This window comes from Meriones unguiculatus, chromosome 1, assembly GCF_030254825.1.
Source record: "Meriones unguiculatus strain TT.TT164.6M chromosome 1, Bangor_MerUng_6.1, whole genome shotgun sequence".
Lineage (NCBI taxonomy): Eukaryota > Metazoa > Chordata > Mammalia > Rodentia > Muridae > Meriones > Meriones unguiculatus.
The window spans coordinates 75,183,070-75,196,666 of record NC_083349.1 but is presented as its reverse complement, the minus strand read 5'-3'; positions in this window follow the sequence as shown (position 1 = coordinate 75,196,666).

Sequence of the window (13,597 nt, the reverse complement as noted above, 5' to 3'; positions counted from 1 at the left end):
CTATCTGTGTGATGGTGTCTGGTATGATGGTGTCCTCGATTACTTTTGGTGTCACGGTGCCCTCCTCAATCTTCAGTGTGATGGTGTCTTCCTCCTGGATCTCTTTTAGTGTGCTGGTGCCCTCCTCCTCGATCTTCAGTGTGATGGTGTCTTCCTCCTGGATCTCTTTTAGTGTGCTGGTGCCCTCCTCCTCGATCTTCAGTGTGATGGTGCCCTCCTCCTCGATCTTCACTGTGATGGTGTCCTCCTCCTCGATCCCCTTCACTGTGATGGTGTCCTCCTCCTCGATCTCTTTTGGTGTGATGGTGTTTTCTTCGATCTCTTCTGGTGTGGTGTCCTCCTCAATCTCTTTTGGTGTGGTGTCTTCGTCCTTGATCTCTATCGGTTTAATGGTGTCTGGTGTGATGGTGTCCTCCTCGATCTCTATTGGTGTTTTGGTGTCCTCCTTGGTGATGCTCTCTTTCAGGGAAACGAGTGCTTCTTCTTCATCGATATCTTCCGGTGTTAGGATCTTTTCCTCTTCGATGGTCGTCATCACCGATAAATCCTCAGAGGAGGAGCTTGAACTGTCCTCTTCCTCCAAGAGACTCCAGTGTTCCTCTTGATGACTGCATGACATAGTGCTCTTTGGGTCACTTGTGGTCTCATTCCGGGCCGGTCCAGAAAAGTCGTTGTAGAGAGCCCGAGATGGATGGTCACTTTTAGTGAGGCTGTCACGTGAGTCAAACTGTGAGAAGTAAACAGTCATTTCCAGGATGCTGCCCTTGAGGGACTTAGCAACAGGACAGCCCAGGTGGGATAGGTGGAGAGGATGTGCGTCTGGCTGGCAGCACAGGGTGGCAGGCATGCTATGGCATCTGGGAAGGTGCCTGGAATAACGCTCCTCCTCTCTTTCCTGGGCCTTCGATGGCAAGGTGGAGCTGTAGGGAACAGGCTCAGCTCTCCTTAGGCTTCCAGGAAAAGTGTGAGGCTCTGTCAGGTGGAGGACGGTGCCCGGCTGCCTGGGTTTCACAGGATTCACCTGGTTGTGGCCACAGTCTCCCCCAGGTGACTGGTGTTGCAGTATAAGGTAAGTTGCCATCACCTCGTTGTATTTTTTATCTCTGAGAGACTCAATGATCTCTTCTGGCTTATAGCCCATGACTCTCATGGTCCCAACAATGCTAGGGCTTGGGGTGCCTGGGACACTATGGGTGGACACTATAGGTGGTGAACGCGCCTCACAGGCCCTGATCAAGAGGCACCTCATGATGTCCTTGATGGTGGGCCTCCTGCTGGGATTGATTCTCAGTAGATCGAAGATGACATTGGAAAAATTGATGGACACGTGGTGAGGAATTTGAAGGTTGCCCGAGGTGACCTCGTTCTTCATGCCTGCAAACGAACTGGCCTGAAAAGGATAACGTCCAGAAACCATGAGGAAGAGTAGAACCCCCAAACACCACACATCAATGGGATAAGCTTCATATTCGTGCTGTGCAAAGAGTTCTGGGGCACAATAGGGCCGAGTGCCGCAGTTTCTGCCCAGGAGTCATTTTGACAGCAAGACTAAAATCTATCAGTTTGGCGTTCCCTCTGCAGTCCAACAGGATGTTTGTGGCTTTAATGTCTCTGTGTACAACTCGGTTATCATGACAGTAATCCACGGCACGTGCGATCTGCATGAATATCCTTTGGGCCTCAATCTCCTCTAAGGATCCCCGTTCCAGGATGCGCCGCAGCAGCTCTCCCTCGGAGGCGTGCTCCATCACCAGGTAGGTGGTCTCTTCCGTCTTGACCACGTGAAACAACCTGACGATATTTGGATGGTTCAGGGATTTCATGATGCTGATCTCATTGTTAAAAATCGCGTTGTACTTCTTATCTCTAAGGATTTTTACAGCTACACAGGTCACAGTGGGCACATGGAAGGCCAGTTTAACTTCCGAAAAATGTCCGTGTCCCAGAGTCCTCATCATCTTATAATCAGTGTTGAAGGGGTCCTCCACAGAGGAGCAGGCCTTCACGCCCTGCTTCAGAGTCAGGCCCTCCTCCTTCATGCAGCTAGAACCAAACTTTCAATGAGAAAGTTGACAGAGTTAAAATCAGGCACTAGGACAGTATTTAGAGCTATGAATTCCTACCTCCAAAAGACTAGGAAAAGAAGGAAGAAAGAGGTCAGACACATTTCAGACCACCTAACTGGGTACTTAAATGCTTAGAGAGACAAGAATGAAGTATGTTCCAAAGTAGTGTAGAGCAAAATAGGATAGATTGGTTTGACAGGAATCAACTGCAAACTAGAAGAACAAACCAAAGGATTCTAGAAACTAAGAGCCACTGATAAGAAAGAACAATCATCCTCTAACCCTGAGCTCACGTGTACTGTGGGAGGGCAGGCACTAATAAAATTAGATGCAAGAGAAGTAAATAGGACAACAGACACCCCAAAAACCCAGCGTGTCTGGGCTGGGGAGCCAGCCCGTGAGTCCAGGTACAACTAGCTCTGCGGAGGACCTACCTATATTTGGTTCTCAGGACCCAGGTCAAGTGGCTCACAATTGCTCCAATCCCAGCTCTAGGAGATCCTACACCACTGTCCTCTGAGGGCATCCATACACGTGTGGACACACCCCCACACAAGTGCACTCACGGCTACTACACATCACGTCAATAGTAATAATATCTTTCCATATAATGTTATTCACATGAGGGCATCAGATCCTACAGGTAGTTATGATCTGGCATGCAAGTGCTGGATATCAAACCTAGTTCCAGGAGTACATGCTCTTAAACTGACGGGCCATCTATCCAGACTACTCCACCCCCAAATAAATCTTTCTTTTAAAACCGAGAGGGTCCATCCCATGAACTGGAAGAGAGTCTCTGTTTATTAAATAAACATAATAAAATGTTCTAAGATGGAAAAAAGAAGAAATTTACCATTGTAGAGTAAGTTCTTAGTAAGTCCAAGTATGTGTGTCACGAGCGCAGATCCAGTCGCTCTCCAACAACAAGAGCTTCTGCTCTGTAAGACAGGGGGAGTGGAGAATGGTGTGAGTGTGTGAGGGAGGGAATAGACGGAGAGTTTATGTTTAATAAACAAACATAATAAAATATTGTAGGTTAGAGAACAGAAAGAACTTACTATTGGTGGTCAAAACGGCTTGTGAAAGTGCGAGTATAATCTGTCAAGAGTGCAGAAGTCCAGTTGCTCTCCAACCAAGAGCTTCTGCTCTGTAAGACAGGAAGCAGGCTCAGCCAGAGCCTTAAGTGGATAAGTGTCACAATGAATGGCTCCTTGTGGTGTCAGAGCAAGAAATGGACCAACGATCCCTAGGCACATCCCCCTGGGTTCCCTCACATTCTGTTCTCTAGGGACAGGAAAGCTGGTCTTGGACAGTGGGGCAGTAGGGGCCTGAGGAAGCTGGTTACACTCAAGTGTCTGTCCCCAGTGATGCCCAGGGAGCCACCTCTTCCTGCTAGGCCCACTGTCCAAGGTCCACAGTTGCCCCATCCGGTGCCACCTGGTTGGAACAATGTTCAAACACTTGATTCTTTGTGGGACTTGACACCCAAACCTTAAGGACACAAACACACACGCACACTCCATCTAGACATGATACAACTAGCTGTGCCCTGACTGAGAGTCCTTCAAGGGTCAGCTGATGGACCTTAGACAGGAGGTCATAGTGAAAGTCAGGAAAGTCTCAGAAAGGTGAACACGTGACAGTTAGAAAAGCTAAAAAAAGTGGAGGCAGGAGGAGAAGTTCAAGTCCTCTTTGACCACACAGGGATCCTGAGGCCAGCCTGTGCTACAGGAGACCCTGCCTCACCAAATACAAAAGCAATAGCAAAGAGAAGATGAGAAAGGACCGCTTTTGTTTTCTGCATGACCTGGGTTCCCAATGCTTCATAAGTTAATGGTTGCTGTTATACACGGGGCATAGCCACAAGTGCGTGTGACAACAACGCTTGAGGGTGGAGGGCTGATCAGCCATTTCCATGCTCCTGAAGCTAGGCTGCTGTCACCTCCTACCAAAAGTCACCAGTTTCACACATTAAATGGACCTCACAGCACCCACCCAAGCTACAGCACATACACCAGAGAAACTGGGTGGAAGTTTACAAGAGGTCAAGAAGGATGTTCACTCTTAAGAGAACGTGCATCACTCACTTGAGCACTGGATAGCAAGTCTAGTTAACTAAACCATCACACATTGAGAGGGAGACGCAGGTACACCGATCAGCAATGGGCACCAGAGCGTAACTTGCCAGTTCTGTAATCAGATATTAGATTTTTGGAAGTCACAGACCATAGACCCTCCTCATCACCAACACCTTGGCAAAACAGAAAGGAACCTGAAGGGCTTTGTTGTTGGACCATGAGGGCTCTGTTACCCACTGCCTTTCCCCAAACATGAAAAGATTTAGGAAAAGAGTAGGAAAGAGTGCTGCAATCAGGCTGTAGAGCTAATAAAGAAATACTTTTTAAATACATGCTTAACTGAAACCCAGGCAGCTGGTGCACATGAGAGGGATTTTCCTTGGTTGAATTATTTGAAGTGGAGACTCACCATAAGTCTGGATATTTTGAAGCAGAAGACCCACCCTAAATGAGCCACACCTTCCAAAGGGGGTCAAAAAAGACACAGAAGGAAGCTTTTGCTTTTCTGTCTGCTTGTTGTAACTCTCACTGGCAAGTTCAAGTGTTCTGTGCCCTCCCTTAGCTGGTGTCAGAAGCTGCTTCTGGATTCCAATGTGCACTGAAAATTGGCAGCTCTCTAGGACTCCAGCACCAGATTGGGGCTGCTGAGACACCCACTGTCTTAGTTTCTTTTTCTATTGTTGTGAAGATACACTATGACCACAGCTGTTTATAAAAGAAAAGGATGTACATGAGGGCTTGCTCAGAGTTTGAAGAGCTAGTCCAGGACCATCACAGTAGGAAGCCTGGCAGGAGACAAGCAGGCAGGCATGGCAGGCATGGCACTAGAGTGGTATCTACACCTCCATTTGTAGTCAGAGAGAAAAGGAGACAGAGACAGACAGATAGACAGAGACAGAGAAAGGCAGAGACAGAGAGAGACAAAGACACACAGAAAGAGAGTGACACAGAGAGAAACTAGGCCTGGCTTGCACTTTTGAAACCTCAAAGCCCACCCCCAGTGACTCACATTTTTCAACAAGGCCACACTTCCTAATCCTTCCTAAAGAGTAACTGGGAGCCAAGTAATCAAACTCAAATATATGCCTCTTCAAGGGGCACCTGCACTCTCATGCATTACATCATTCTCAGTATCCCAGAAGACAGTGAGTTAATATATTGAAAATGAGCAGGAAAAAAAAATATTGTTGGACTGTGGTGGCATGCTTTTATTTCCAGCATGTGGGAGTCAGAGGCTGGTGGACCTGTGAGTTTGAGGCCAGCCTGGTCTACAGAGTGACATCCAGGACATCCAGGAGCTACACAGAGAAACCCTGTCTTAGAAAAACAAAAACAAAAAAACAAAGCAAAGCAAAATGTCTCCTGAATTATCCACACAGCAAATCATCCTTCTCATAGCTGTGGGTGTTGGAGCTGTATCCAGGTACTCTGTTTTCTTCCTGACCTTTAAAAACACCTCCGTTTTGATAAGATATAAAAGAAATAGAAGTTGATTATTTGTGCTGCTGGAGGTTGCCAAGTCAAGATTAAGACACCAGCAGATTCTGGGTGGCGTGAAGCCTGCTTTCTCCATCTAGTATGTTTCTATGTTGTGTTTTCTCACATGGCTAATAGAGGAATTGAATTCAGTTTTTCAAGATCTTACAAAACAAACCTGCACATTATAACTCTTCAAAACCTAGCCTCACTTGAATGTAATGTTTTCCTCTCTAAGGCCCAACTCTTCTTAAGGCACAATTCCTGTGACTTAATGCTAACTCCAAGCAAAAGGAGCCTTTCTGGTCACTTCAGGAGTGGCTCCTTATCCATCCATAAAACAACTGAGGGAGTTCTTGGCCATGGAGGATCTTCTAGAATCTGGATTCCCCAGCTCAACACGGTAGCTAAATATATATTTCTGGACAAGGCTTTGAGGGAACCAGAGGATTGAAGCATTAGAGAGAATCCTGGAAACTGACACAGGCCATGGACATCCTAGAACAAGCACATCTGTGCAACTTAGCTCTGGCAATTTCTGACACTGCTAAACCCTTTGTCTGCTTGTGCATGAGTGATAGGGACTAGCACTGGGAGTTCATTATCTTACTTGTATTGTATGTGTGTAAGTTGTCAGCTCCAAAAGACTCTCTTTCCCTAAATTCCACAAGGGACAAATGGCTCTCTGCAGTGCCTATTAGTACAGCAAAGTGCACGTCCATCTTCAGGGTCCTTCAGGATCACAAGTACCTGTTACACATTCCAAAGTCCATGTATCCCCCTAGCCTTTCTCACCTCCTCCCCTTCTCTAAACTCCTTCCAGCTCACAGGCTTCCCTCCCCTCCACTACTCATCCTCCTTATAACCCTGCTACTTTGGCTACTTTCTGTCTCTCTGTCTGTCTTCCTGCCTGTCTCTGTCTTCCTTTCTGTCTCCCCCCTTTCCCCCTCTATTTTTTTCCTCTCTGCTCTGCTCCTGCTTCTATCCCTGACAGGTCCAGTCTGCTGGCCATGTTCAATCTACTACTTTCTCTCTGTGTTTTAGACTCTTCCAGATGCCTCTGGATGTTCTCTTCTCCTATGCACAATAAACACTTTTCCCTTAGCCATATTACGGAGGGGTCTGTCTGTATGTATATGTACCATGTGCATGCACGGTGCCTGTGAAGGCCAGAAGAGAGTGCTAGATTCCCTGAAACTGGAGTAACAGACAGTTTTGAGCCATCACATGGATTTTGAGAAGTGCACCTGGGTCCTCTGCAAAAGCTGTAAGTGCGCTTAACTGCTGAGCCATCTCTCCAGTTCCTTAGCACTGGATGTTTCAACACAAGTTTTGGGGCTTCCCAGCAACTGGTCACTAACTGTTTTTAAATAATAAAGATTCTTTTCAGGTTTAATAGAGAAGCATGAAGACAGATTTCAGATGAAATATCTTGTAGTCACCCTTGTCATTTGCAGTGGGAGAGGCTGGCACAGGACAGCCAGCTTTTACAGGGAGGAATGTCTGATCTCAGCGGTTTAGAGATGGTTCAAGATATGATATCAAATTATAAGTAGGGTTGCTGTGTGCCTGACTGACAGGCAGCTGATCTTGCTGTACTGCCCCACCTCCGGGTTACCACACGGTGAGAGTTCAGCTGCTTAGTGAAGTTACAACATGGGTCATAAGTATATCAACTCTGGTTGCCTTAAGCCAGGGGTGGAAGAAGCTGTGGAGGAGTGTGTCTAATCCCCTCTGTAGCTGCAGATGTAGCACTTAACCAGGAATTTCTGTGTGCTCAGCACCTGGCTGCTCCCATAATAACCTGTCTTGTTGGGTTTTTTGGAGGCTTTATTACATTGGTGCGATTCACAAAATCATTGTTTGCTGAAGATCAGCTCCTCTTTAGACCTTTGCCTGTTCCCCTGGGATTGGCTGAAAGTCTTAACTCTGATTTACCTTGAGCAGCCAAATCTTGAAGCTACATGGGACTGCCAGCCCCCAGCTGATAAGCATACCAAAAGACACATATCTGCAGATCCTAGGAAATGAAGCAGTAATTAGAGCAGAGAAATAATTCATAATCTCAGAAAGCACTTTGAATCTCCAGCACAAAACAGAGACAGTCTTGCGAAGGTCAGATATTGGAAAAGTTAACAAGATGTCCTATTTTCTTCCTGCTCAGATTTTCTCTCTTATAGTCTGGGAACCTATTGTTGTTGTTGTTGTTTTCAAACAAGTTGTTGTTGTTTTTAATCCCCAGTGTTTTCCAGTTTAGACTCCTGTGTCAGAGATTCCAGACAGTTTGTTAGTGGAGCAAAGTACTGAGTGGAGCTTATAATTTATAACAGAAGTCAGGGTGAGACAGAGAAAAGTTGCCCCCACGTGGGAAAAGATTCTGAGGAAGAAATGGACTCTCCATATTTGAATCATGGAAAATTGTCTCAGGCAACCACAGAGCCCAAGACAACAGGGTCACCTGCTGTCAGTGTGCCTGGAGACTCAGGGAATAGGCATAGCAGCAGATGACATCACCACCCAGAAGACCGAGTGAGGTCAGACTCTAGGGAGGGCCCTTGGTGGTGTCACACTCACCAGAACAAGAGAGAGAAAATGCTCAGGTAGAGTAGGGACCCCAAAGCAGCAGTCCTCAGATTATCTTTGCTGGAGGCTAGGATGCCAGAATAGAGTCCTGTTTCTTTTTCATCCCCTAAATGAGCCCCTCCGCCTAAAGGCTGTATGTGACTAAGTGACTGATACTGGAAACCTTATTTGGGCCAACTGAATTTACCAGCAACCCCTATTCCCAGCCCCTTCTTAACCCTTCACCTCCCACCCTCCAACCCACTACCCAACTGCTAACTCTAGTGTCTCAGTGTTACTGTGCTGTGGTGAAACACCATGACAAAAGTGACTTGGAGAAGAAGAGATTGATTTGCCTTATGCTTCCACATGACTGTTCATCAGTGCAGGAAGTCATGGTAGGAGGCAGGGGCCGATGTAGAGGTCGTGAAGGAATATAGCTTGCTAGCTTCTCCTCACAGATTGCTCAGCCTGCTTTCTTAAAGTACACAGGACCACCAGCCCAGGGGTGGCACCAACCACAATGGGCTGGGCCCTCCCACAACAATCAGGAAGAAAATGCCCTACAGGTTTACCTACAGCTCAGTCTTAGTATAGGCATATTCTCAATTGAGGGTTCCTCCTCTCAGACGAATTTAGCTTGCATCAAGTTGACATAAAACTAGCCGGCACACCCAGGTTTTGCCATAGGTCCATTAAAAAGCCCCCGTACCAGTAAATTGATTGTACCCTGCTCCCCGAGTCCCTTCTGTGGTGGTTCGAATAGGAATGGCTCCCACAGACTCATGTGGTTGAATGCTTGGCTCACAGGGAATGGCACTTTAGGAGGTGTGGCCCTGTTGGAGTAGGTGTGGCCTTGTTTGAATAAGTCTGTCACTGTGTCAGTGGGTTTAAGGTCTCCTATGCTGAAGCTCCACCCAGTGTGGAATCAGAGCCTCCTCCTGGCTGCCTGCAGAAAACAGTGTCCTGCTGCTGCCTGTGGATCAAGCCGTAGAACTCTCAGCTCCTTCTCCAGCCTCATGTCTGTTTGCACGCCACCATGCTTCTTGCCATGATGATAATGAAATAAACAACCAGCTCCAATGAAATGTTTTCCTTTGTAAGGGTTGCAGTGGTCATGATGTCTCTTCACAGCAAAGAAACCCTAACTCAGACACCCTCCTACCTTGTTCTTTTTTTCTCCTCTCTTCCTACATCCTCCCCATTTAAGTGGCGCCTATAAAACTGTAACAAACTCCTGTCTAAAACTCATCCTCTGTGGAAAATTTGAAATCTTTTCTTTTTTTTAATCCAAGGTTTCTGTACTGCCCTGGCTGCCCTGGAACTTGCTCTGTAAATCAGACTGGCCTTGAATCACAGAGATCCACCTGCCTCTGCCTCCCATATGCTATTAAAGGCCACCACTGCCTGGCTCATAATTTGAATTCTTGAGACAAGAACCAAGAAGCAGTGGCACAGGGTGGTTTGGGTAGTTGTTGAACTTCTGAAATCCTGAGAAAGGCTCCATCACTCTCTAAGACACCCCAATATTCCCATATCAACATGCCCATAATCCCAGTCCTGGAAGTAGAGACAATAGGCTCAGTTGTTAAGGTCATTGTTGGCTGCATAGTTGGAGGCCAGCCAGAGCTAGCTGCATTTGAACATGTCTTTAAAAATGTCAACAGAGGCTGGAAAGATGGCTTGGTGGTTAGGAGTATATAGTTGTATTTCAGAGGAATGAAATTCAGTCTCCACTACCCACATTAGGCACATCATCATTGGCTGTAAGTCCAGCTCCAGAATCAAGAGTGGAATTGAGAACAAGATGAAGAAGGGGTGGGGTGGAGCTTGAGGACTTGTAGTTAAGTTCAATTATTCCAAGTTATTATGTCACTTAAAAGCCCTTTGTTAAAGCACTAGAGCCAAGCCGGTGAATAATAATATTAAGATCAGCATTTTTTAAAAAGTACCTTGCTTCTACTGATCAGTATACCCTTATGAGGTAGAAACCGTTATCAACCTCATTAAATGGGAGAGGATACTGTATAGAGATGAACAATTAATTACCCAATCACAGGATGAGAACCATGGGGGCTACTGTTGTCAGCTGAACATCTAGGAGGTAAACTTTGGGGATATCTGTAAAGGATATCTAGATGAGGGTTAGTCTCTGAGAGTCTGTGTGAAGGATTGTCTTGATTAGGTTAATTGATGTGAAAAGCGCCATTAATTGTGGAAGGACCATTATCCTGGACTCTACAAAATTGAAAGGGAAAGCTGAGCCTAAGCAAGCACATGTTAATTCATTGCTCTCTTCTTCTCATTGCAGCTGTCAAGGGGCCAGTCTCTATAAACTCCCATTGCCTTGACTGTTCTCTCCACTTCCCAGATTGTCTTCTGTGATGGACTGCAACCTGGAACTGTGAGATGATATAAGCCCCTTCTCCCTTAAGTTGCTTTTGTCTGTATCTTTTTCCACAGCAACTGATCAAGAAACAAGACAAGAAACTAGCAGCATTGACTAAATCTTGACTGTTGGACACCAGTTTCTGTGCTGCCAGCTCCTCTGCAGTAAAGGACAGAGCTGACCTAAGGGGTGAGACAGTAAAAATTTCCCACAGGAGCTTCTGGGTATACACAAGACACTGAGCCAAGAGGGAAAATTAGACCATAGAGAAAAACACCCAGAAGAGAGCATGTCTCTGGAGAGGAGGCTTACAGAATGAAGATAGAATGAACAGTAGCAAAGCAATGTCAAGAATAAAGGCTGAGGCTGGACAGATGGGTCAGTGGTTAAGAACATCCCCCATGCCCCTTGCAGAGGACCTGATTTGGTTCCCAACACCCACAGCAAATGGCTCACACCTGGCTGTGAGTTCAGTTCCAGGGAATGAAGCCTGGAAGCATGTCTTTGGATTCTTTGGATGGGTGCCTGGAAAGTTTGAGATCATCTTGGCAAACTTGTTTCATGGGAGTGATTTTCTTCTTCTTCCTGAATATTGAACATAGTGCTTTGGGGTGCTAAATGTACCACTCGGCTGTGTTTTTCACCAAGTAGTTCTAATTCTTAAAACTACTCAAGTCGTTGGTGCGGGCTTTTGAGAATGATGACACTTTTCTCAACTCAGATGTGAAAGACTTAGGAAGCTAGACACTCACTGGTCATTGTTAGGTCTCAAAGAAACCTGAGACAAATGTCTAACTGAGGTGCCGATTTAACATAGCCAAATGGATGCTTGTTACCAGTCTCTCCCAGCATGGCAAATACTATTGGGGAACCCTGGCTCCTCTCAGCACTTCTCAACCCTGCCGCTCCCAGACTGCAAACCTCTCCAGTCCCCAAGCTTTGCTTCTGTTTCCCCAGTATCTGATTCTACACAACTCTGCCATTTTAGCTATGGGCTCTCTTGGGCATTGTATCTCTCTTTGTTTGCTTTCTCCTTTTCCCTCTCCTCTTTCTCTCTAGATCTCTCACCTCCCCTTCTGTCCATCTGTTGGTCATGTTCATCTGGGCTCTTCCAGATGCCTCTGGCTGTTCTCTCCCTTATATCTATAATAAAAACCTTCTTTTCAACCTTACCCAGGAGCAGTCATGTCCTCATTTTCATTCAGTCACCAGAAGTCAACCTGAGACAGTGATTCCTGAGCTCTGTTTTCTGAGACGGTTTCTCTGTGTAGCTTTGCCTGTCCTAGAACTCACTCTGTAGATCAGGGTGGCCTTGAACTCACAAAGATCCAGAGGCAGTGCAAAGCCTTATTAAAAAGCATTAAGGGAGCCTGGCATGGTGGCACAGGCCTGTAATCCCACTACTCAGGGGGGTAGAGCAGGTGGGATTTCTGTGAGTTGAGTTCAAGGCCAGCCTGGTCTACAAAGCAAGTCCAAGACAGCCAAGGCTACACAAAGAAACCCCATCTTTGAATAAACAAAACAAAACAACAAAACAAACAAAAAAAAACAGAAATTAAACAAACAAACAAAGCATTAAGGGAAAAGTGGAACCTCCACTATCAGGGGTTCCAAGAGGGGAAAACCCACTAGCTGCTGTCTAAGGGCTTTTTTTTTTTACAGGATTTATGACAGGAAATGAACAAAGAGTCATTTGTGATCTTAGTAGAGACTGGTTAACTCTCTGGGCTTATCATAAGCCTAACTGATAGAGGGCCCTAAGCAATGGAAGGCCCAGGGCTCAGACATGTTTCCTGGCCTGTCCAGGGAGTTGATCACATGTTGCTCATCCAGTTTGGGGAGTGGTCACACTTTGAAACTCCTCTCACCTGCCCTTCTCTGACTTGCTTTGTTAGCTGTTGATCTTGGCTGTCTGCAGACTATTTGCCCTGTTGTGTGTTTTACTCTCTGACCTGGCAAGTGTTGCTGTTTTTAGCCCTTAGATGGGGTGTGGTAGCCAATAACTGGACTAACTTCTTTTTATTTTTAAGTTTACATGACCAGCTTGCAGTTTACCAAGGGACAAACTCCCGTCACAGCCACCAAGCTGATGTCTTTCCTTGGTCCCTTCATCTTCTTCCTCATGGTCCAAGGTGAAGACTGGATGGTCTTTTCAGAATGAGGCAGAGGTTTCTTGTGAGAAGCCATTCTTACTGTTTAGTCTGTTGAGATTACAAACACCAGAGATAAGAATACATAAAAAGTCAGAGGTCCCTGGCACATCATTCTGAGGAAACAAGGCTTTGGCAGAAGCAGCTGGTCTGCGACACTGACTCCACTCCTGGATGCCTGCTCTTCCTCTTCTCTGGTCATCCTGACAATCTCATACCCAGCTGAAAACTCTTAATTTTCATCTCTAGTGTTCCCAACATCACTCTTCCAACTCCAACGTTTAATGCTAATATCTGTTCATATTGCATCAGGATAGGTTTTAATCCTATTTTACATAAGGGAATACTGCAGCCATGTTTTACCCAAATTCATTTCCTGACTAGTGGAGGGCCATGATGTTAGAAGGAAAAGTTTACTAGATGCCATAGAATTTGGGGACGGGGGGAGATGCATGTGAGAAGGACCGAAGTAGCATGTGGATTGCATTGAGATTAGACAGACAAAGGTGGACAAAATAGAATCAGAAGGAGGGACTGGACAGTTCTGTATTCTTGTGGGTAGATGTTTATGGCACTTTCGCTTTTTTGAATGTTGAGAGTATTCATGGTTAATAAGACAAAAAGGTCTGGTCAGAAGGGATCTGTGCAGTGTTTTGTTTTGTTTTTTTGAACTTGACTCAAGCTAGAGTCATCTGGGGAAAGGGCACCTTACTGAAGGATTGCCTTCATCAGATTGCCTGTAGGGAAACCTGTGGTTCATTTCCTTAATAAATGATTGATGTGGACTCACAACTACCTGTAACTCTGACGCCATGGGCTCTGACACTGTCTTTCATCCTCTTTGGACAACTCCACACATGGGGCACATATACA